The sequence below is a fragment of the Amblyomma mixtum genome, chromosome 3 (assembly GCF_055824585.1).
Source record: "Amblyomma mixtum isolate Tamu chromosome 3, ASM5582458v1, whole genome shotgun sequence".
NCBI lineage: Eukaryota > Metazoa > Arthropoda > Arachnida > Ixodida > Ixodidae > Amblyomma > Amblyomma mixtum.
The window spans coordinates 233,769,648-233,795,855 of NC_143014.1; the positions used below are offsets into that span (position 1 = coordinate 233,769,648).

General features: G+C 43.1%; 1 pseudogene across 1 annotated transcript in view; it reads right to left on the minus strand.

Moving 5' to 3' along the window:
- Positions 1-26,208, minus strand: part of LOC149354040 (serine/threonine-protein kinase PLK1-like) — a 72,735-nt pseudogene that overhangs the window by 25,785 nt on the left and 20,742 nt on the right. The window contains exons 8-15 of the transcript XR_016291149.1: positions 25,667-25,705; positions 23,025-23,177; positions 18,837-18,870; positions 16,299-16,358; positions 13,089-13,127; positions 10,554-10,615; positions 4,456-4,489; positions 1,917-1,978 (exon numbers count right to left, since the gene is read on the minus strand). The product of XR_016291149.1 is annotated as a serine/threonine-protein kinase PLK1-like (transcript). The remainder of the gene's footprint in view (positions 1-1,916; positions 1,979-4,455; positions 4,490-10,553; positions 10,616-13,088; positions 13,128-16,298; positions 16,359-18,836; positions 18,871-23,024; positions 23,178-25,666; positions 25,706-26,208) is intronic.

Sequence of the window (26,208 nt, forward strand, 5' to 3'; positions counted from 1 at the left end):
CTGAAATAAAGTTGAGCCCCCCACACACCGCATGTCAGAAAAAAAAGAGCTTGCCCGAAGGCACATTCCAAAATGAAAATACATTATTCACTGGACTACTCGACCACCCTTGCGCCATCGTCCTCACTAGTGCTGTCGTCATCATCACTGCTGCGGTCCCACAGCACGCGGTTGTTACGTTCTCATCCCCCGAAATCCATATAAACACATTTACGAGAATAGCAACCATGCTTAGGCACATGGTGCAACACAAACACATCCAACAGAAAAGTCGTCATACTTATAGCTACACAAACAGCAATCTTAATGTATGCTTTGATAGCGCCTGTCATAGGCTGCATTCCATGCCTAGGCAGGGATTTAGGAACACACATGTTTTACAACAAATTCAAGTGGAAACAAGAGATGGTGCACAGAAAGCGCTGATTATATAACAAACTTCACTGCAATGCAATTAAAAATGCTTTTCATGTTCCCCCACTGGCACATTCCACAGCACATCCACAAGCAAGTACTTGTATATATTCCCAAAGCTCAGCCCATTAGCTCACAGGCTGCCATGCGGATATCAGAAGGTGGGATTAGGCAGCATAGGGATACTGTTCACTCCCTCAAGGAATCAGTGGGCTTTTGTCACCTCTCCTATTCTGCCATCTGCTTCATGCTATGATTGTGGCCATGCCACCGCCTAGATTCCTCAGCTCAATATAGGCTGGTGGTTGTGTGCACGTGGCTGCTTAGGAATGGCTCTCCCTCCACGCAGCCCTCTGGCTCCAGTTCTCGGCCAATGCCTCTCAGTGCGAGGGAAGTGGGCGCGTGGCGGACAGCAGTGCGGGAAGCACAGCTGATTGAAGAGAAGCCTGGCGTAGGCAAGTGCGATAAGTCGGTTCTCAGTTGGAAGCGAACGCAAAGGGAAATAGTTTTTCTCTTCAAATAGCTTCAAAACAAAGTTAACTTCTGAATCCAAGCAAACAGTTTGCAACTGGAAAAGAAACAGAAAAAAAGGCAATTCACAAGAACTGAATGGCATAAGCCAAAAGATTAGGTTTACAGAATTCACTAAGGCAACTGAAATAAAAATGAAGTGGAAAGAAAAAAAAACGCTTTCACATGAAGGCCCTCCCATGAACGGGGGACGCATAGTTAGGGTTCCACTGTAGTCATTGTTTACAATAAAAGGTCTAGCCTTGTTACCAGTTTACCATCGCACAATAACTTTACATTAAAATGAACCTAAAACTGATTTCTGCGAAGCCTTTGAGAGCAAAGTGCACGGACACACAGCCAGGGGAGCGCCACCTCCCACTGACGGGTATGTGTCGCACGCGTAGAACATTGCTCCGAACCATCAGCCCAGGCATCATTACTGTTAGCTGAGCGCCAGATCATTGGAGGATCCTCATTTTAACTTATAATTACATCACGTTTGCCAGTAAACTGACCTAGCAACCTGTTTTACTTTACAAAGTTTATTCGTGCCGGTCGTCGGGCGTGCATCTTATCATTCGTACTTTCATTGCAGTATGCATTAGAAGAATTTACTGTAACTCAGCTAATTTGTGTCACAGCATGAAAAAATGGGCTGCATAATGGGGGCACCGCTAATCCCAAGTCCTGTGCAGGCCCCATGCAATGGCCACACTGTGTCATAACTGCAGAAAAAAGTGCGGCAGTCACACGTGTACATAAGGTAAATTTTACGGACCATTTGTCTAGCCAACATTCAGCTGCTTAATGCACACAGACTACAATTTTTGCCATGATGCTGATGTTTGGGTAAAAGTAAACCAGACTAAAGCTGGACATTTTTTTTTTTTCCGTATGCCCGCACTTGAAAATGCCTTCAACTTCAACCAAAACCCAGCCATGCAGAGGAATTGTAAGATTTTTGTACACCAAAGATTGGCAGCACTCACACCTTAAGGCTGGCCCTCGAGCTGGGCAGCTGCAGATGTCCCGCAGCTGCTGGTGCCCCTCTCTGCAGGATGAACGGAAACGGCCACACTGAAACCTTCCACACTGATTCAAACTTGCAGCATTAACAGTAGACAGCTTTCTGATTAGGAGCAAGCCAGGGTTGGATAGAAAAAAGAATTTCCAACGCCGATTATTAATTATACAATTTCGGTCGGGTCCACAGTGCGAGTCGACACTTTTCTTCAAGGTCTCAATTTACGTCTTGACTCATTCCTGTAATAATAAGTTAGGGAAACAAATACACACATTTCATATAAATCAATACAAGAATTTCTGCTGGTAAAACAAGTAAACGAAAATTACGCTTATTGGAGTCGTACCACGCAATGTAAAACGTGAAGCCATGCAATTAAAAGCAACAAGGATTCCTGGGTTCATTTAGGATGCCTGACATGAACTTTTCTAGCGGCTGAGATCAGATACTGAGCACCCTCCTTCGTGGTCACTGCGTAAAGACCCTTAATCAAGATACTGTGTATCATGAATTGTTTTCACAGCACCAGGAACCAGTTTAGCACTGCTAGGCCACAAACAGCATTTCACTTCGCCTAGTGAAGTTGAATCTCGATACGAATCTCACGGGGTCGTGAGCGAATTCGCATAATCCCAAGCATCATATCACATCAAAAACGAACAAAATCGGTACCAAGCATCATGCGAAATGTACTCGCACAGACTCGTTTATGGCTGACAGTATTTATTTACGGCCACATGCTGCCACTCACTGCTCCTTGTGCGCACAAACTAGGAATTGTGGAGTCTGTGATGTGTGGGCCGAGCGCCACTGCTCGCAGCTTGCGCGTACATATCCGTAACGGAGTGAGGAAGTCTTTGGAACATCCGAAATTAACCACACTGTTCACAATGCACTCGGGTCGGGGAATTTCCCGAATTTGTATCATCCCTAAATTTGCATCAACCGAGTTCGTGGTACCTAGTAGACGATGTGAAGGGGAGAGATGTGGCCCTGAGTGATGGCAAACTACTTGAAGGTACAGAGTTACATAGAGATGGCTAGAGAAAATGCTGGCATCGCAATCATTCATCCACTTCGGAAAGAGCGGCAGTGCAGCTTTATTTTTCTGGGCAAGTACAAGCAAAGCCCGAGAATAAGTACGTACTCAGTCGTACGAATACGACTTTTTTCCAAAAGATACTTTCTAGGGATGCTTCACTAGTTTTCAAACGTGGCAAATACAATACACGTTCGACTGACAAAAACACTACATTAAATATATATCATCGGCTCAAAGTGAGGAACACTACAGTGCAGCTGCATTTTGCTTCAGGAAGTATCATGAGGCTCTGAAAGATGAAAAGAGCGTGTAAAAGCTCAACTTGAGCTTTTTTTTCCCCCCAAACCGAGCGTCGTCAGACTGTCCAGCCACGGTTGGAAAAACACGCAGAACATACAGAAATGACCCCTTTTTTTGTCCGAGTTGTATTGCTCTACTTGATGTGTTCCAAGTTGTTGTATCATCCTGTCATCAGTCCTGTATTTTATTTTATGAATTTCCATTTAGTACTGTAACCTTTAACTAAGAGCACATTTTAGCAGATATATATATTTGTTGTCCTACTTAATGTACCTCATTCCAGTTGTTGCGATGTGCTCTTAGTAGTGCTTTTTTTTTATTGCTGCATAGCATTCAGTGTGTTCTAAATGTGTAATTTAGTTTTTGAGAAGGAAATTGTGGTGTTTCCAAACATTTAACTAAGTTGGAGGTTTAGGGCCCTGTCAAGTACACCGTACTTTATGTCCTCGACATTTTTGTTTTCTCTGTATTGAAAACTGAGAACAAATAATGTGAAAGTGAAATTAAAAGGAGGCCTATCAGAGAAAGATAAAAACACGCTTATTGGTGTTCCATTGCATGTACTAGTATACAGCACACAAAAATGTGCCACATGGGGACACAGTTTACCTTTTTCCAGCAATCGAAGCAAGTGGGACTCTCGAATCCTACTGAATATACCAATCGAGAATATTCTTTGCAGTATACTTAAGTGAGACCAGGTATTCACAACAAGTAATTACATTAAACAAAACAGAGCCATTTCTAAACAGCCCGATTTGAACAGGATGAGGAAAACTTCAACAATGTCGTCGTTACTACATATCAAAAATAACAGGAGAGCTGGAATACTTCCTTGGGAGACACCAGAAGAGACAGGAACATTACCTGAATAATTGTCAATACTAACAAATTGTATTCGATTAGATGGCAAGCTAAACCACAGTTAACTATGACGCTAGGAAGACCAACTTGTTGAAGCGTGGGAATTAATTTAAGACGGGGGATGAGGTCCCATTCTTTACTGAAATATATAAGAATGATATCAATTTGGGAGGACTTCTCAGGGACGGATGTGAAACTAAAATTCAATGTTAGTTGCACAGACATCGACAAGATCTGCAATTGCAGCTAGAAGTGCTTAGCACAAAAAAAAAGAAATGCACACATTCAAAGCACATACCTGGGCCCAGCACCACATCGAATGCACCGAGAGCCTGCACAGAAAATACATCAACAAATTCAACAGAGAGAACTGGCACTTGCAGAGAAGGTGCAACAAGTATAAGACAAAATTCCATTGTTAAGAGACAGGCCTACCAGACTAGTATACCCCACTTTTGTCACCCTTCTGCTAATGAATATCCATTGTGCCAACTCTGTGCTCTTCCCGTTGCGTACGGAAAGGGGCACACAGGAAACCAGTGTCCCATCCAAATACAAAAGTGGTTTGGTTGGATTTGGTTTATGGGGTTTAACGTCCCAAAGCGACTAAGGCTATGATAGACGCCGTAGTGCAAAGGCTCCGGAAATTTCGACCACCTGGGGTTCTTTAACGTGCACTGACATCGCACAAAAGTGCGCAGCACTGTTCACTCGGCACAGTCCACCGGCCGTACTTGCTCAGCAAATTTTCCCTCAATCAAAATCCCTTTCTTGCGTTTCATTGTATATAGTACTATCATATTCCTAACAAGCATGATGCCCTCAAGCTGACACCTTCACATATTGCATCACACATTTGTTACAATCATAAGGTTGGTTTTATGTCATGGCAGGAAAGCTTACCTGCAGTTACGCCGAGTCTAACCACTCCCATACCACATGCTATGAATTTTTAAACGTAATATCGAATACATGACAGATCTAATCTCCAAGCTTCGTATGTATGCGGCGCATACTGTTCTTTCCCAGGAGAAATTTTAACAACTGCATTCCCACGTGCTGGCTGACCCTAACTGTATTATTTGATAAACATGTTGCAGAAGAGAGCACAGGGCCTCCACTAGGCACAGAATGTCACTTGCTACCTCCAATCACTGACCATATTTCCAGTCCCAAGGTAGACGACTGTGTGAAAATGTTCGCGAGCTATATAAGGTAGATACGGCAGACTTAGAAAACGATAAAATTATTAATGAAAAGAAATGCAGAGGTAAGCACTATTAGCTGAGCTGGCTACAGCCAGAACACTTGGTTTAATAATAAGAGGAGTTCCAAAGGACAGAGCACGTTGATTGGAAAAATTGGTGTTTCTATTCTGTAAAAGCAGTACTTCTCTTCTCTACACAACCTTCATCCATGTCAGACTATTCTTTGAGGAGGTGTATCTGCTTCTGAAAGCACTCATGAAATTTTTCTTTTAGTTGGCATTGAAAGCTCTTGCATCATGGTGCAGAGGTGCAGACACTGTATTTTCAATCTATGCAGCCTTTCAAATACACACTGGCTACCACTTCGCTCCACCCAGACACTCACGGAATTGAGTTGCGGGCTTTGCCCTCTGCCCCAGCCAACGATTTTGACTCCTTTAATCTTCCTCGTCTTGTTCTGTGCCACGGCACACCTCATGAACTGCAGAGTGACCATGGATGCGTTTTTCTTTCGAATGCCGCTGAAGCAGCGCTCAAAATCATTCATCGCTCCACTACAGCGTGCCACCCTCAAACTAATGGCATGACCGAGCTCTTCAACCGCACCCTACGCAACATCCTCGCCATGTACACTGGCTATGCTCACCCAAACTGGGAATAGGCCCTTCCTTGTGTCACGTAGAACTGCAATAAGGCAATGGATACTACGACAGGCTTCTCTGTCTTTTCTCTTCCTTTGAGGTCGCGAGCCCACGTCTACCATGGACACCATCCTCCACTATAGCAGATGCCTCTGCAACTAGTCACCTTTCCACAGCCCATCCGCACACTGAAGAATGCCGCCAGCTTCAGCATTCGTTCACCACTCAGCACCAAAAACTCAGCCAGGAAAGCACCAACCCGAGCCCATCATATCCGACGCTCGTTTGGCTTTGGTTTCCTTACACCAATCCTGGTTTATCACCGCTAGCACGGGCCTTACCACGTTCACTTTGATCCAATTCTTTATTCTCTTTCCATGGAAAGGGGGGAGCTGAGAGAAAAGGCTGACTTGCCTGACGAAGGCCTCTGCACCCATATACAGTTTGCGAGACAGTGGCAAAAAAAGAAAGAAAAAAAATCTTATTTGTACATGCTACCTTATTTATAATAAATGTTAGGGAAAAAAAAGAGGTATATGCAGGTTGTAACACAATGATGCCCCAGAACAATTTCCAACACTCAATTTTCTACATAAAGTAAATAGAACAACCCAACAAAGATTTTCTTCTCATAACACATAATCGTCAAACAAAGTAGCATGAATCATGGAAAGCACCCAGTAACTGCAAGGAAATCTCGAGCGAAATATTACGGAAACTGAATGATACTACTTATTAAGTATTGTTTGAGGTTCTCTTTGGACCTTGATGCGGAAGATTTGAAATGAAGTGGCAGTAATTTATTAATGGCTGCAGGAATTTGGTAACATAGTGTCCATTTACTATAATAAGACCAGATTTCAGGAACCAATTTTTGCTGCATTCTGAAGTGCAATGTCAAGGAAGAATTATCAAAAATAAAAGCGTATGATCAGTTTTTGTGAATATGTTCAAATAGTCTGAACAAATATATCTCATCTCCCTTCAGAATACAGCGTTTGATGAACAATGGCATTGTTCAGAGGTTCTGTGGTCAGCTGTGATTTCCCCAATTGCTCTCAATGCTTTCTTTTGCATCGTTATTAATTTTTTTGTAATTACCAGAAGTTGCAGTTCCCAGACGAGAATGCAGTAAAATATTTTGGAGTGAATGTGCCTAGTTCATTGATATCTTTGGCCATGTAGGTATTACGCCAGCCAATCAGTAAAGGCAGCCAACCACTCTGCTCAGACTGGCAGCAAGTTTCAAATTATGTGTATTCCAACATAGCGTCTCGCTGAACCAAACACCAAAAAATTTGTGACTGGAAAATCTTCTAAATCACAGTGTAACCAGAATAAACATTAGCAGATACCCTTCTATAGTGTTAATAGGCCTGAAAATTATGTAGAGCGTCTTCGAAAGATCTAAGACAGTCTGTTTGTATGCAACCAGGAGAGAAGGTGAGCTAGAAGGTTAACGCATTAGCCTTGTCTTCAAGCGGGCCCAAAGCTGGATCACTGAAAAAACTGTTTGTGTCCCCAGTATACATTACCACGTCTGATGAATCTGTCATATTAATATATCGTTAACACAAGTTATCAACAGAAGCGGCCCTAAGATCGAGTCCTGTGGCACACACCTTGTGTGATGTGGAGCTTCTACGAATCATTGGAGTATATGTGGACATACTGAAAACTGTTTGCGAAATAACTATCAAACGGGGCTGCGGAAATTCTATGCACACCATAAAAATTGCTAGTGAAGGAGAATAAAGTCTAAAAACAAGCAAGCCTGCATTTTCTCGCTCCGATGTTATCAATAATTTTCTATTTAACTGTTAGCAGTGCTTTTTCTGTAGACCTTTCTTCAAAATCACATACTGTGAATCATTCGTAATGTTACGTTTGGCAACGAAATTTTGTGACCCGCGGTTGATGGCGCCATCAAATATTTAGATAAAATATTGAGCAAACCTTCACAGTGAAACCTTCACGGTGAGGCCAATGAGTCTTCTTTGAACCATCATCACTACAACCACTTAACGGTGCACGTTGCATGCCTCAAACTTTGCTATGAAACTTTCACTCGTTCCTTCTGCCCTGCAAGTTGCTAAGATGGCTCCTTTTACGGTGGGGACGTATTGCAATCGACCATGCAGGCATCGCAGAATACTACAAAGGTAGAAGCTGTAGCAACGTTTTGGAGGATCGCCACACAGAACTTCTGGCTAAGCATTTCAGCAAAGAAGCACTGGTGCTAAAGCCACATCAGAAAATGCTTGAGCAATCTTAGATAATTTTTTTCTATTTCCAAGTCATTTACAGTTTCGCAATGCCTTCTGGAATAATTAGGTAATATTTTTTGGCTCTATTTGCTGAATTCGCAGAGGTCCATCAGTCTGGATGAGCGATAAAAAGCAACCAGCCCTGAAAACATGCCCTGTTGGTGCCCTTCTATTCCCGAAACTGTAGAGCACAATTCCATGCATCGACATTGGCAAGCCAGTTGAAGCAGGGAGCTCTAGAAGACTGAAGGAGAAGAGTAGAATGTGCCCACGGGCATGTTCTTCTCTTTTCTCGCCTAACATGCTATTTGGGGGGGGAGGGGGCGAGGTTAACTAATGCATTTACACGGCTATGTATGTCGACTGAAATAAAGTTGAGCCCCCCCCACACACCGCATGTCAGAAAAAAAAAGAGCTTGCCCGAAGGCACATTCCAAAATGAAAATACATTATTCACTGGACTACTCGACCACCCTTGCGCCATCGTCCTCACTAGTGCTGTCGTCATCATCACTGCTGCGGTCCCACAGCACGCGGTTGTTACGTTCTCATCCCCCGAAATCCATATAAACACATTTACGAGAATAGCAACCATGCTTAGGCACACGGTGCAACACAAACACATCCAACAGAAAAGTCGTCATACTTATAGCTACACAAACAGCAATCTTAATGTATGCTTTGATAGCGCCTGTCATAGGCTGCATTCCAGCCTAGGCAGGGATTTAGGAACACACATGTTTTACAACAAATTGAGGTGGAAACAAGAGGCGGTGCAAGGAAAGCGCAGATTATATAACAAACTTCACTGCAATGCAATTAAAAATGCTTTTCATGTTCCCCCACTGGCACATTCCACAGCACATCCACAAGCAAGTCAGTATATATTCCCCAAGCTCAGCCCATTAGCTCACAGGCTGCCATGCGGATATCAGAAGGTGGGATTAGGCAGCATAGGGATACTGTTCACTCCCTCAAGGAATCAGTGGGCTTTTGTCACTTCTCCTATTCTGCCATCCGCTTCATGCTGCGATTGTGGCCATGCCACCGCCTAGATTCCTCAGCTCAATATAGGCTGGCGGTTGTGTGCACGTGGCTGCTTAGGAATGGCTCTCCCTCCACGCAGCCCTCTGGCTCCAGTTCTCGGCCAATGCCTCTCAGTGCGAGGGAAGTGGGCGCGTGGCGGACCGCAGTGCGGCAAGCACAGCTGATTGAAGAGAAGCCTGGCGTAGGCAAGTGCGATAAGTCGGTTCTCAGTTGGAAGCGAACGCAAAGGGAAATAGTTTTTCTCTTCAAATAGTTTCAAAACAAAGTTAACTTCTGAATCCAAGCAAACAGTTTGCAACTGGAAAAGAAACAGAAAAAAAGGCAATTCACAAGAACTGAATGGCATAAGCCAAAAGATTAGGTTTACAGAATTCACTAAGGCAACTGAAATAAAAATGAAGTGGAGAGAAAAAAAAACGCTTTCACATGAAGGCCCTCCCATGAACGGGGGACGCATAGTCAGGGTTCCACTGTAGTCATTGTTTACAATAAAAGGTCTAGCCTTGTTACCAGTTTACCATCGCACAATAACTTTACATTAAAATGAACCTAAAACTGATTTCTGCGAAGCCTTTGAGAGCAAAGTGCACGGACACACAGTCAGGGGAGCGCCACCTCCCACTGACGGGCATGTGCCGCACGCGTAGAACACTGCTCCGAACCATCAGCCTAGGCATCATTACTGTTAGCTGAGTGCCAGATCATTGGAGGATCCTCATTTTAACTTATAATTATGTCACGTTTGCCAGTAAACTGACCTAGCAACCTGTTTTACATTACACAGTTTATTCGTGCCGGTCGTCGGGTGTGCATCTTATCATTCATACTTTCATTGCAGTATGCATTAGAAGAATTTACCGTAACTCAGCTAATTTGTGTCACAGCATGAAAAAATGGGCTGCATAATGGGGGCACCGCTAATCCCAAGTCCTGTGCAGGCCCCATGCAATGGCCACACTGTGTCATAACTGCAGAAAAAAGTGCGGCAGTCACAAGTGTACATAAGGTAAATTTTACGGACCATTTGTCTAGCCAACATTCAGCTGCTTAATGCACACAGACTACAATTTTTGCCATGATGCTGATGTTTGGGTAAAAGTAAACCAGACTAAAGCTGGACATTTTTTTTTTTTTCCGTATGCCCGCACTTGAAAATGCCTTCAACTTCAACCAAAACCCAGCCATGCAGAGGAATTGTAAGATTTTTGTACACCAAAGATTGGCAGCACTCACACCTTAAGGCTGGCCCTCGAGCTGGGCAGCTGCAGATGTCCCGCAGCTGCTGGTGCCCCTCTCTGCAGGATGAACGGAAACGGCCACACTGAAACCTTCCACACTGATTCAAACTTGCAGCATTAACAGTAGACAGCTTTCTGATTAGGAGCAAGCCAGGGTTGGATAGAAAAAAGAATTTCCAACGCCGATTATTAATTATACAATTTCGGTCGGGTCCACAGTGCGAGTCGACACTTTTCTTCAAGGTCTCAATTTAAGTCTTGACTCATTCCTGTAATAATAAGTTAGGGAAACAAATACTACACACATTTCATATAAATCAAAACAAGAATTTCTGCTGGTAAAACAAGTAAACGAAAATTACGCTTATTGGAGTCGTACCACGCAATGTAAAACATGAAGCCATGCAATTAAAAGCAACAAGGATTCCTGGGTTCATTTAGGATGCCCGACATGAACTTTTCTAGCGGCTGAGATCAGACACTGAGCACCCTCCTTCGTGGTCACTGCGTAAAGACCCTTAATCAAGATACTGTGTATCATGAATTGTTTTCACAGCACCAGGAACCAGTTTAGCACTGCTAGGCCACAAACAGCATTTCACTTCGCCTAGTGAAGTTGAATCTCGATACGAATCTCACGGGGTCGTGAGCGAATTCGCATAATCCCAATCATCATATCACATCAAAAACAAACAAAACCGGTATCAAGCATCATGCGAAATGTACTCGCACAGACTCGTTTATGGCTGACAGTATTTATTTACGGCCACATGCTGCCACTCACTGCTCCTTGTGCGCACAACCTAGGAATTGTGGAGTCTGATGTGTGAGCCGAGCGCCACTGCTCGCAGCTTGCGCGTACACATCCGTAACAGATGTGAGGAAGTCTTCGGAACATCCGAAATTAAGCACACTGTTCACAATGTACTCGGGTCAGGAATTTCCCGAATTTGTATCATCTCTAAATTTGCATCAACCGCGTTTGTAGTACCTAGTACATGTTGTGAAAGGGAGAGATCTGGCTCTGTGTCATGGCAAACTTCTTGAAGGTACAGAGTTACACAGAGATGGCTAGAGAAAATGCTGGCATTGCACTCATTCATCCACTTGGGAAACCGCGGCAGTGCAGCTTTACTTCTCTGGGCAAGTACAAGCAAAGCCCGAGAATAAGTACGTACTCAGTCGTACGAATACGACTTTTTTGGCCAAAGATACTTTCTAGGAATGCTTCTCTAGTTTTCAAACGTGGCAAATACAATACACGTTCGACTGACAAAAGCACTATATTAAATATATATCATAGGCTAAAATTGAGGAACACCACAGTGCAGCTGCATTTTGCTTCAGGAAGTATTGTGAGGCAGCTGAAAGATGAAAAGAGCCTAACAGTTGAACTTGAGTTTTTTTTTTTTCACCAAACAGAGCGTCGTCAAACCGTCCAGCCAAGTTTGGAAAAACACGCAGAACATACAGAAATGATCCCTTTTTTTATCCGAGTTGTATTGTTCTGCTTGATGTGTTCTGAGTTATTTGTTGTACCATACTGTCATCAGTCTTGTATTCCATTTCATAAATTTCGATTTAGTACTGTAACCTTTAACTAAGAGCACTTTTTAGCAGATATATATATTTGTTGTCCTACTTAATGCATCTCACGTCAGTTGTTGCGATGTGCTCTTAATAGCGCTTTTTTTTTATTGCTGCACAGAATTCAGCGCGTTCGAAATGTGTATTTTAGTTTTTAGAATTGCGCTGTTTCCAAACATTCCAAACTGACAAAGTTTGCGGTTTAGGGCTCAGTCAGGTACACCGTACTTTGTCCTGGACATATTTGTTTTCTCTGCATGGAAAACTGAGAACAAATAATGTGAAAGTGAAATTAAAAGAGGCCTACCAGAGAAAGATAAAAACATGCTTATTGGTGTTCCATTGTATGTACTAGTATACAGCACACAAAAATGTGCCACATGGGGACGTAGTTTACCTTTTGCCAGCACTCGAAGCTAGTGGGACTCTTGTGTCCTACTGATTACACCAATCGAGAATAGAGTATACTTAAGTGAGACCAGGTATTCACAACAAGTAATTATATTAAACAAAACAGAGCCGTTTGGAAACAGCCTGATCTGAACAGGATGAGGACAACTTTAACAATGTCGTTACTACATATCGAAAATAACAGGAGAGCTGGAATACTTCCTTGGGAGACACCAGAAGAGACAGGAACATTACCTGAATAATTGTCAATACTAACAAATTGTATTCGATTAGATGGTAAGCTAAACCACAGTTAACTATGATGCTAGGAAGACCAACTTGTTGAAGCGTGGGAATTAATTTAGGACGGGAGACGAGGTCCCATTCTTTACTGAAATCTATAAAAATGATATTGATCTGGCAGGACTTCTGACGGACGGATGTGAAACTAAAATCCAATGTTACTTCGACAGACATCAGCAAAGTCTGAAATTGCAGCAGAAATGCTTAGCAGAAAAAAAAGAGAGGAAATGCACACATTCAAAGCACGTACCTGGGCTCAACACCACATCCAATACGCCGAAGCCCTGCACTGAGAGAGAATACATACAAAGTCAACAGGGAGAACCGGCACTTGCAGAGAAGGTGCAGCAGGTACTAAAGTTCCATTAGCAAGAGACACGCCTACCAGTCTAGTATACCAAACTTTTGTCACTCTTCTGCTAATGAAGATCCAATGCAACAACTGTGCTCTCCCACTGCATACGGAAGGGGCACACAGGAAACCCAAGAGTCCCACCCAGGGCTACAGAAGTGTGAAGCACTGTTCACTCGGCACAGTCCACCTGTTGTACTTGCTCTGCAACTTTTCCCACAATCAAAATCCCTTTCTTGCTTTTCATAGCTAAATTTCCACATTCCTTTGTAACTAGTCCTATCATATTCCCAACAAGCACAGTGCCCTCAAGCTGACACCTTCACTCACATATTGCATCACTCATTGGTTAATATCATAAGCTTGCTTTTATGTCATGGCAGGAAAACTTACCAGCAGTTAGTCCTAGTCAAACCACTCCCATATACCACCTGCTATGAATTTGGCTTCGGCCATATCAAAAAGTAGCAGCGACAAATGGGATTTAACCCTGTGACTGCCAACAGCAAGGTCATTGAGAAAAAAATGACAGATTTTCATCCCACTGAAAAGGTTCAAAGGCACATGTGCCATGAATGCTTACCACGTGAAGCATGGCTATTGAGCTAGGCCTTACAATGCAACAATACAGTGGCACAAATTAGTGCCACATTTGCTGCCAGGTGCTTCTGCATAGGAAAATCTATTCCATTCAGTGGCTGCTAAGTGCCTAGACAACCATTTAGTGCACAGCTGCAGGGCCATGGGCAAAGCTCAGCCCTCTAGCTGACAGGCTAGCAGCAAGGAAGCACTGGAGCTAAAGCTACATCAGGAAATGCTTAGGCAATCTTAAATTATTTTTTTTTATTTTCTACTCATTTGCAGTTTCACAATGCCTTCAGGAATAAGTGGGTAACATTTTATGGCTCTATTCACAGCATTTGCAGAAATCCATCAGTCTGGATGAGCGATAAAAAGCAACCAGCCCTGAAAACATGCCCTGTTGGTGCCCTTCTATTCCCGTAACTGTAGAGCACAATTCCATGCATCGACATTGGCAAGCCAGTTGAAGCAGGGAGCTCTAGAAGACTGAAGGAGAAGAGTAGAATGTGCCCACGGGCATGTTTTTCTCTTTTCTCGCCTAACATGCTATTTGGGGGGGGGAGGGGGCGAGGTTAACTAATGCATTTACACGGCTATGTATGTCGACTGAAATAAAGTTGAGCCCCCCCACACACCGCATGTCAGAAAAAAAAGAGCTTGCCCGAAGGCACATTCCAAAATGAAAATACATTATTCACTGGACTACTCGACCACCCTTGCGCCATCGTCCTCACTAGTGCTGTCGTCATCATCACTGCTGCGGTCCCACAGCACGCGGTTGTTACGTTCTCATCCCCCGAAATCCATTTAAACACATTTACGAGAATAGCAACCATGCTTAGGCACATGGTGCAACACAAACACATCCAACAGAAAAGTCGTCATACTTATAGCTACACAAACAGCAATCTTAATGTATGCTTTGATAGCGCCTGCCATAGGCTGCATTCCATGCCTAGGCAGGGATTTAGGAACACACATGTTTTACAACAAATTCAAGTGGAAACAAGAGATGGTGCACAGAAAGCGCTGATTATATAACAAACTTCACTGCAATGCAATTAAAAATGCTTTTCATGTTCCCCCACTGGCACATTCCACAGCACATCCACAAGCAAGTACTTGTATATATTCCCAAAGCTCAGCCCATTAGCTCACAGGCTGCCATGCGGATATCAGAAGGTGGGATTAGGCAGCATAGGGATACTGTTCACTCCCTCAAGGAATCAGTGGGCTTTTGTCACCTCTCCTATTCTGCCATCTGCTTCATGCTATGATTGTGGCCATGCCACCGCCTAGATTCCTCAGCTCAATATAGGCTGGTGGTTGTGTGCACGTGGCTGCTTAGGAATGGCTCTCCCTCCACGCAGCCCTCTGGCTCCAGTTCTCGGCCAATGCCTCTCAGTGCGAGGGAAGTGGGCGCGTGGCGGACAGCAGTGCGGGAAGCACAGCTGATTGAAGAGAAGCCTGGCGTAGGCAAGTGCGATAAGTCGGTTCTCAGTTGGAAGCGAACGCAAAGGGAAATAGTTTTTCTCTTCAAATAGCTTCAAAACAAAGTTAACTTCTGAATCCAAGCAAACAGTTTGCAACTGGAAAAGAAACAGAAAAAAAGGCAATTCACAAGAACTGAATGGCATAAGCCAAAAGATTAGGTTTACAGAATTCACTAAGGCAACTGAAATAAAAATGAAGTGGAAAGAAAAAAAAACGCTTTCACATGAAGGCCCTCCCATGAACGGGGGACGCATAGTTAGGGTTCCACTGTAGTCATTGTTTACAATAAAAGGTCTAGCCTTGTTACCAGTTTACCATCGCACAATAACTTTACATTAAAATGAACCTAAAACTGATTTCTGCGAAGCCTTTGAGAGCAAAGTGCACGGACACACAGTCAGGGGAGCGCCACCTCCCACTGACGGGTATGTGTCGCACGCGTAGAACATTGCTCCGAACCATCAGCCCAGGCATCATTACTGTTAGCTGAGCGCCAGATCATTGGAGGATCCTCATTTTAACTTATAATTACATCACGTTTGCCAGTAAACTGACCTAGCAACCTGTTTTACTTTACAAAGTTTATTCGTGCCGGTCGTCGGGCGTGCATCTTATCATTCGTACTTTCATTGCAGTATGCATTAGAAGAATTTACTGTAACTCAGCTAATTTGTGTCACAGCATGAAAAAATGGGCTGCATAATGGGGGCACCGCTAATCCCAAGTCCTGTGCAGGCCCCATGCAATGGCCACACTGTGTCATAACTGCAGAAAAAAGTGCGGCAGTCACACGTGTACATAACGTAAATTTTACGGACCATTTGTCTAGCCAACATTCAGCTGCTTAATGCACACAGACTACAATTTTTGCCATGATGCTGATGTTTGGGTAAAAGTAAACCAGACTAAAGCTGGACATTTTTTTTTTTTTCCGTATGCCCGCACTTGAAAATGCCTTCAACTTCAACCAAAACCCAGCCATGCAGAGGAATTGTAAGATTTTTGTACACCAAAGATTGGCAGCACTCACACCTTAAGGCTGGCCCTCGAGCTGGGCAGCTGCAGATGTCCCGCAGCTGCTGGTGCCCCTCTCTGCAGGATGAACGGAAACGGCCACACTGAAACCTTCCACACTGATTCAAACTTGCAGCATTAACAGTAGACAGCTTTCTGATTAGGAGCAAGCCAGGGTTGGATAGAAAAAAGAATTTCCAACGCCGATTATTAATTATACAATTTCGGTCGGGTCCACAGTGCGAGTCGACACTTTTCTTCAAGGTCTCAATTTACGTCTTGACTCATTCCTGTAATAATAAGTTAGGGAAACAAATACACACATTTCATATAAATCAATACAAGAATTTCTGCTGGTAAAACAAGTAAACGAAAATTACGCTTATTGGAGTCGTACCACACAATGTAAAACGTGAAGCCATGCAATTAAAAGCAACAAGGATTCCTGGGTTCATTTAGGATGCCTGACATGAACTTTTCTAGCGGCTGAGATCAGATACTGAGCACCCTCCTTCGTGGTCACTGCGTAAAGACCCTTAATCAAGATACTGTGTATCATGAATTGTTTTCACAGCACCAGGAACCAGTTTAGCACTGCTAGGCCACAAACAGCATTTCACTTCGCCTAGTGAAGTTGAATCTCGATACGAATCTCACGGGGTCGTGAGCGAATTCGCATAATCCCAAGCATCATATCACATCAAAAACAAACAAAATCGGTATCAAGCATCATGCGAAATGTACTCGCACAGACTCGTTTATGGCTGACAGTATTTATTTACGGCCACATGCTGCCACTCACTGCTCCTTGTGCGCACAAACTAGGAATTGTGGAGTCTGTGATGTGTGGGCCGAGCGCCACTACTCGCAGCTTGCGCGTACATATCCGTAACGGAGTGAGGAAGTCTTTGGAACATCCGAAATTAACCACACTGTTCACAATGCACTCGGGTCGGGGAATTTCCCGAATTTGTATCATCCCTAAATTTGCATCAACCGAGTTCGTGGTACCTAGTAGACGATGTGAAGGGGAGAGATGTGGCCCTGAGTGATGGCAAACTACTTGAAGGTACAGAGTTACATAGAGATGGCTAGAGAAAATGCTGGCATCGCAATCATTCATCCACTTCGGAAAGAGCGGCAGTGCAGCTTTATTTTTCTGGGCAAACACAAGCAAAGCCCGAGAATAAGTACGTACTCAGTCGTACGAATACGACTTTTTTCCAAAAGATACTTTCTAGGGATGCTTCACTAGTTTTCAAACGTGGCAAATACAATACACGTTCGACTGACAAAAACACTACATTAAATATATATCATCGGCTCAAAGTGAGGAACACTACAGTGCAGCTGCATTTTGCTTCAGGAAGTATCATGAGGCTCTGAAAGATGAAAAGAGCGTGTAAAAGCCCAACTTGAGCTTTTTTTTCCCCCCAAACCGAGCGTCGTCAGACTGTCCAGCCACGGTTGGAAAAACACGCAGAACATACAGAAATGACCCCTTTTTTTGTCCGAGTTGTATTGCTCTACTTGATGTGTTCCAAGTTGTTGTATCATCCTGTCATCAGTCCTGTATTTTATTTTATGAATTTCCATTTAGTACTGTAACCTTTAACTAAGAGCACATTTTAGCAGATATATATATTTGTTGTCCTACTTAATGTACCTCATTCCAGTTGTTGCGATGTGCTCTTAGTAGTGCTTTTTTTTTATTGCTGCATAGCATTCAGTGTGTTCTAAATGAGTAATTTAGTTTTTTAGAAGGAAATTGCGGTGTTTCCAAAGATTTAACTAAGTTGGAGGTTTAGGGCCCTGTCAAGTACACCGTACTTTATGTCCTCGACATTTTTGTTTTCTCTGTATTGAAAACTGAGAACAAATAATGTGAAAGTGAAATTAAAAGGAGGCCTATCAGAGAAAGATAAAAACACGCTTATTGGTGTTCCATTGCATGTACTAGTATACAGCACACAAAAATGTGCCACATGGGGACACAGTTTACCTTTTTCCAGCAATCGAAGCAAGTGGGACTCTCGAATCCTACTGAATATACCAATCGAGAATATTCTTTGCAGTATACTTAAGTGAGACCAGGTATTCACAACAAGTAATTACATTAAACAAAACAGAGCCATTTCTAAACAGCCCGATTTGAACAGGATGAGGAAAACTTCAACAATGTCGTCGTTACTACATATCAAAAATAACAGGAGAGCTGGAATACTTCCTTGGGAGACACCAGAAGAGACAGGAACATTACCTGAATAATTGTCAATACTAACAAATTGTATTCGATTAGATGGCAAGCTAAACCACAGTTAACTATGACGCTAGGAAGACCAACTTGTTGAAGCGTGGGAATTAATTTAAGACGGGGGATGAGGTCCCATTATTTACTGAAATATATAAGAATGATATCAATCTGGGAGGACTTCTCAGGGACGGATGTGAAACTAAAATTCAATGTTAGTTGCACAGACATCGACAAGATCTGCAATTGCAGCTAGAAGTGCTTAGCACAAAAAAAAAAGAAATGCACACATTCAAAGCACATACCTGGGCCCAGCACCACATCGAATGCACCGAGAGCCTGCACAGAAAATACATCAACAAATTCAACAGAGAGAACTGGCACTTGCAGAGAAGGTGCAACAAGTATAAGACAAAATTCCATTGTTAAGAGACAGGCCTACCAGACTAGTATACCCCACTTTTGTCACCCTTCTGCTAATGAATATCCATTGTGCCAACTCTGTGCTCTTCCCGTTGCGTACGGAAAGGGGCACACAGGAAACCAGTGTCCCATCCAAATACAAAAGTGGTTTGGTTGGATTTGGTTTATGGGGTTTAACGTCCCAAAGCGACTAAGGCTATGATAGACGCCGTAGTGCAAAGGCTCCGGAAATTTCGACCACCTGGGGTTCTTTAACGTGCACTGACATCGCACAAAAGTGCGCAGCACTGTTCACTCGGCACAGTCCACCGGCCGTACTTGCTCAGCAAATTTTCCCTCAATCAAAATCCCTTTCTTGCGTTTCATTGTATATAGTACTATCATATTCCTAACAAGCATGATGCCCTCAAGCTGACACCTTCACATATTGCATCACACATTTGTTACAATCATAAGGTTGGTTTTATGTCATGGCAGGAAAGCTTACCTGCAGTTACGCCGAGTCTAACCACTCCCATACCACATGCTATGAATTTTTAAACGTAATATCGAATACATGACAGATCTAATCTCCAAGCTTCGTATGTATGCGGCGCATACTGTTCTTTCCCAGGAGAAATTTTAACAACTGCATTCCCACGTGCTGGCTGACCCTAACTGTATTATTTGATAAACATGTTGCAGAAGAGAGCACAGGGCCTCCACTAGGCACAGAATGTCACTTGCTACCTCCAATCACTGACCATATTTCCAGTCCCAAGGTAGACGACTGTGTGAAAATGTTCGCGAGCTATATAAGGTAGATACGGCAGACTTAGAAAACGATAAAATTATTAATGAAAAGAAATGCAGAGGTAAGCACTATTAGCTGAGCTGGCTACAGCCAGAACACTTGGTTTAATAATAAGAGGAGTTCCAAAGGACACAGCACGTTGATTGGAAAAATTGGTGTTTCTATTCTGTAAAAGCAGTACTTCTCTTCTCTACACAACCTTCATCCATGTCAGACTATTCTTTGAGGAGGTGTATCTGCTTCTGAAAGCACTCATGAAATTTTTCTTTTAGTTGGCATTGAAAGCTCTTGCATCATGGTGCAGAGGTGCAGACACTGTATTTTCAATCTATGCAGCCTTTCAAATACACACTGGCTACCACTTCGCTCCACCCAGACACTCACGGAATTGAGTTGCGGGCTTTGCCCTCTGCCCCAGCCAACGATTTTGACTCCTTTAATCTTCCTCGTCTTGTTCTGTGCCACGGCACACCTCATGAACTGCAGAGTGACCATGGATGCGTTTTTCTTTCGAATGCCGCTGAAGCAGCGCTCAAAATCATTCATCGCTCCACTACAGCGTGCCACCCTCAAACTAATGGCATGACCGAGCTCTTCAACCGCACCCTACGCAACATCCTCGCCATGTACACTGGCTATGCTCACCCAAACTGGGAATAGGCCCTTCCTTGTGTCACGTAGAACTGCAATAAGGCAATGGATACTACGACAGGCTTCTCTCTGTCTTTTCTCTTCCTTTGAGGTCGCGAGCCCACGTCTACCATGGACACCATCCTCCACTATAGCAGATGGCTCTGCAACTAGTCTCCTTTCCACAGCCCATCCGCACACTGAAGAATGCCGCCAGCTTCAGCATTCGTTCACCACTCAGCACCAAAAACTCAGCCAGGAAAGCACCAACCCGAGCCCATCATATCCGACGCTCGTTTGGCTTTGGTTTCCTCACACCAATCCTGGTTTATCACCGCTAGCACGGGCCTTACCACGTTCACTTTGATCCAATTCTTTATTCTCTTTCCATAGAAAGGGGGGAGCTGAGAGAAAAGGCTGACTTGCCTGACGAAGGCCTCTGCACCCATATACAGTTTGCGAGACAGTGGCAAAAAAAGAAAGAAAAAAAATCTTATTTGTACATGCTACCTTATTTATAATAAATGTTAGGGAAAAAAAAGAGGTTGTATATGCAGGTTGTAACACAATGATGCCCCAGAACAATTTGCAACACTCAATTTTCTACATAAAGTAAATAGAACAACCCAACAAAGATTTTCTTCTCATAACACATAATCGTCAAACAAAGTAGCATGAATCATGGAAAGCACCCAGTAACTGCAAGGAAATCTCGAGCGAAATATTACGGAAACTGAATGATACTACTTATTAAGTATTGTTTGAGGTTCTCTTTGGACCTTGATGCGGAAGATTTGAAATGAAGTGGCAGTAATTTATTAATGGCTGCAGGAATTTGGTAACATAGTGTCCATTTACTATAATAAGACCAGATTTCAGGAACCAATTTTTGCTGCATTCTGAAGTGCAATGTTAAGGAAGAATTATCAAAAATAAAAGCGTATGATCAGTTTTTGTGAATATGTTCAAATAGTCTGAACAAATATATCTCATCTCCCTTCAGAATACAGCGTTTGATGAACAATGGCATTGTTCAGAGGTTCTGTGGTCAGCTGTGATTTCCCCAATTGCTCTCAATGCTTTCTTTTGCATCGTTATTAATTTTTTTGTAATTACCAGAAGTTGCAGTTCCCAGACGAGAATGCAGTAAAATATTTTGGAGTGAATGTGCCTAGTTCATTGATATCTTTGGCCATGTAGGTATTACGCCAGCCAATCAGTAAAGGCAGCCAACCACTCTGCTCAGACTGGCAGCAAGTTTCAAATTATGTGTATTCCAACATAGCGTCTCGCTGAACCAAACACCAAAAAATTTGTGACTGGAAAATCTTCTAAATCGCAGTGTAACCAGAATAAACATTAGCAGATACCCTTCTATAGTGTTAATAGGCCTGAAAATTATGTAGAGCGACTTCGAAAGATCTAAGACAGTCTGTTTGTATGCAACCAGGAGAGAAGGTGAGCTAGAAGGTTAACGCATTTGCCTTGTCTTCAAGCGGGCCCAAAGCTGGATCACTGAAAAAATTGTTTGTGTCCCCAGTATACATTACCACGTCTGATGAATCTGTCATATTAATATATCGTTAACACAAGTTATCAACAGAAGCGGCCCTAAGATCGAGTCCTGTGGCACACACCTTGTGTGATGTGGAGCTTCTACGAATCATTGGAGTATATGTGGACATACTGAAAACTGTTTGCGAAATAACTATCAAACGGGGCTGCGGAAATTCTATGCACACCATAAAAATTGCTAGTGAAGGAGAATAATACGATAAACGCAGTCAAAAGCATTTACAAAGTCTAAAAACAAGCAAGCCTGCATTTTCTCGCTCCGATGTTATCAATAATTTTCTATTTAACTGTTAGCAGTGCTTTTTCTGTAGACCTTTCTTCAAAATCACATACTGTGAATCATTCATAATGTTACGTTTGGCAATGAAATTTTGTGACCCGCAGTTGATGGCGCCTTCAAATATTTTAGATAAAATATTCAACAAACCTTCACAGTGAACTATATTGGTGAGGCCATTGAGTCTTCTTTGGACCATCGTCACTAAAACCACTTAACGGTGCACGTTGCCTGCCTCAAACTTTGCTATGACCCACTTGTTCTTTCTGCCCTGCAAGTATGGTTTACGGCGGTTTAACGTTCCAAAGCAACTCGGACTGTGAGGGACGCTGTAGTGGAGGGCTCTGGAAATTTTGACCACCTGGGGTTTTTTAATGTGCATTGACATCGCACAGTACACGGGCCACTATAATTTCACCTCCATCGAAATTCGACCGCCGCGACCGAGATCGAACCCGCGTCTTTCGGGTCAGCAGCCGAGCGCCATAACCACTGAGCCACCGCGGCGGCCCTCCTGGCTAGTTTACTTCTGCTTCAAGTGCCTGTGTATGTATGCACGCATACCATGCATTTCAATGGTTCATCTGCTGACAAGTATGCGTCCATCCCTTCTATATTCTTTTTCTTTTCCCTTCCGCAATGTGATTCACCTGCCACATAAACGTCGTCAGGCCTTTGGCTGCAATTACGGCACCCACTGCTAGCTTTAAACATCGCCGGAAGGCACAGCAGCAGCTATGGTGGTCGTACTAGAGCACTGCAGAGAAACCACACACAGTTCATAAAATAACTCACCATATGGCCTGCGCAGGCTCCCCTTCCCCAAAGTGTGGATGAATTGACCGTGTTTGGAGAAGACGTAGATGCAGCAGTCATCTTTTACGGCATACTTCCCATCCTCCATGGCTACGACCGCTGATGGACGACAGAACGCCTCCTTTGAGCCGCCTGAAAAAACAATGAGTAATAACAGTGGTCTGAGCCAAACAGGAGCCCAGTCTTCTGCAGTTCAGGCAAACCCTCGCACAGTAAACAGGCCTCTAGAATTTCGCGTTCATTGAAATTCGATTGCCACCAGCGGGATCGAACCCGCACCTTTCGTGTTAGCAGCCAAGCACCATAACCACTGAGTCACCGTGTACAGTGTGGGGGAAATTAATTACATAACATTACAGGGCTAGCTGATAGAGAATTAAATATAGACTGCTGTGACAGTGTTTGCTGCATTGAAATTTGACTAGTACACACATTTCATATAAATCAATACAAGAATTTCTGCTGGTAAAACAAGTAAACGAAAATTACGCTTATTGGAGTCGTACCACGCATTGTAAAACATGAAGCCATGCAATTAAAAGCAACAAGGATTCCTGGGTAAAGACCCTTAATCAAGCTACTGTGTATCATGAATTGCGTTCACAGCACCAGGAACCAGTTTAGCGCTGCTAGGCCAAAAACAGCATTTCACTTCGCCTAGTGCAGTCGAATCTCGATACGAATCTCACGGGGTCGTGAGCGAATTCGCATAATCCCAAGCAACGTATCACCTCAAAAACAAACAAAATCGGTATCGAGCATCATGCGAAATGTACTCGCACATATTTCAAGCATCATGCGAAATGTATGTGCACAGACTCGTTTATGGCTGACAGTATTTATTTATGGCCACATGCTGCCACTCACTGCTCCTTGTGCGCACAAACTAGGAATTGTGGAGTCTGTGATGTGTGGGCCGAGCGCCACTGCTCGCAGCTTGCACGTACATATCCGTAACGGAGTGAGGACGTCTTTGGAACATCCGAAATTAACCACACTGTTCACAATGCACTCGGGTCGGGGAATTTCCCGAATTTGTATCATCCCTAAATTTGCATCAACCGAGTTCGTGGTACCTAGTACACGATGTGAAGGGGAGAGATGTGGCCCTGAGTGATGGCAAACTACTTGAAGGTACAGAGTTACATAGAGATGGCTAGAGAAAATGCTGGCATCGCAATCATTCATCCACTTCGGAAAGAGCGGCAGTGCAGCTTTATTTTTCTGGGCAAGTACAAGCAAAGCCCGAGAATAAGTACGTACTCAGTCGTACGAATACGACTTTTTTTCAAAAGATACTTTCTAGGGATGCTTCACTAGTTTTCAAACGTGGCAAATACAATACATGTTCGACTGACAAAAACACTACATTAAATATATATCATCGGCTCAAAGTGAGGAACACTACAGTGCAGCTGCATTTTGCTTCAGGAAGTATCATGGGGCTCTGAAAGATGAAAAGAGCGTAAAAGCTCAACTTGAGCTTTTTTTCCCCCCAAACCGAGCGTCGTCAGACTGTCCAGCCACGGTTGGAAAAACACGCAGAACATACAGAAATGACCCCTTTTTTTGTCCGAGTTGTATTGCTCTACTTGATGTGTTCCAAGTTGTTGTATCATCCTGTCATCAGTCCTGTATTTTATTTTATGAATTTCCATTTAGTACTGTATCCTCAAACTAAGAGCACATTTTAGCAGATATATATATTTGTTGTCCTACTTAATGTACCTCATTCCAGTTGTTGCGATGTGCTCTTAGTAGCGCTTTTTTTTTATTGCTGCATAGCATTCAGTGTGTTCTAAATGTGTAGTTTAGTTTTTTAGAAGGAAATTGCGGTGTTTCCAAACATTTAACTAAGTTGGAGGTTTAGGGCCCTGTCAAGTACACCGTACTTTATGTCCTCGACATTTTTGTTTTCTCTGTATTGAAAACTGAGAACAAATAATGTGAAAATGAAATTAAACGGAGGCCTATCAGAGAAAAGATAAAAACACGCTTATTGGTGTTCCATTGCATGTACTAGTATACAGCACACAAAAATGTGCCACATGGGGACACAGTTTACCTTTTTCCAGCAATCGAAGCAAGTGGGACTCTCGAATCCTACTGAATATACCAATCGAGAATATTCTTTGCAGTATACTTAAGTGAGACCAGGTATTCACAACAAGTAATTACATTAAACAAAACAGAGCCATTTCTAAACAGCCCGATTTGAACAGGATGAGGAAAACTTCAACAATGTCGTCGTTACTACATATCAAAAATAACAGGAGAGCTGGAATACTTCCTTGGGAGACAGCAGAAGAGACAGGAACATTACCTGAATAATTGTCAATACTAACAAATTGTATTCGATTAGATGGCAAGCTAAACCACAGTTAACTATGATGCTAGGAAGACCAACTTGTTGAAGCGTGGGAATTAATTTAGGACGGGAGACGAGGTCCCATTCTTTACTGAAATCTATAAAAATGATATTGATCTGGCAGGACTTCTGACGGACGGATGTGAAACTAAAATCCAATGTTACTTCGACAGACATCAGCAAAGTCTGAAATTGCAGCAGAAATGCTTAGCAGAAAAAAAAGAGAGGAAATGCACACATTCAAAGCACGTACCTGGGCTCAACACCACATCCAATACGCCGAAGCCCTGCACTGAGAGAGAATACATACAAAGTCAACAGGGAGAACCGGCACTTGCAGAGAAGGTGCAGCAGGTACTAAAGTTCCATTAGCAAGAGACACGCCTACCAGTCTAGTATACCAAACTTTTGTCACTCTTCTGCTAATGAAGATCCAATGCAACAACTGTGCTCTCCCACTGCATACGGAAGGGGCACACAGGAAACCCAAGAGTCCCACCCAGGGCTACAGAAGTGTGAAGCACTGTTCACTCGGCACAGTCCACCTGTTGTACTTGCTCTGCAACTTTTCCCACAATCAAAATCCCTTTCTTGCTTTTCATAGCTAAATTTCCACATTCCTTTGTAACTAGTCCTATCATATTCCCAACAAGCACAGTGCCCTCAAGCTGACACCTTCACTCACATATTGCATCACTCATTGGTTAATATCATAAGCTTGCTTTTATGTCATGGCAGGAAAACTTACCAGCAGTTAGTCCTAGTCAAACCACTCCCATATACCACCTGCTATGA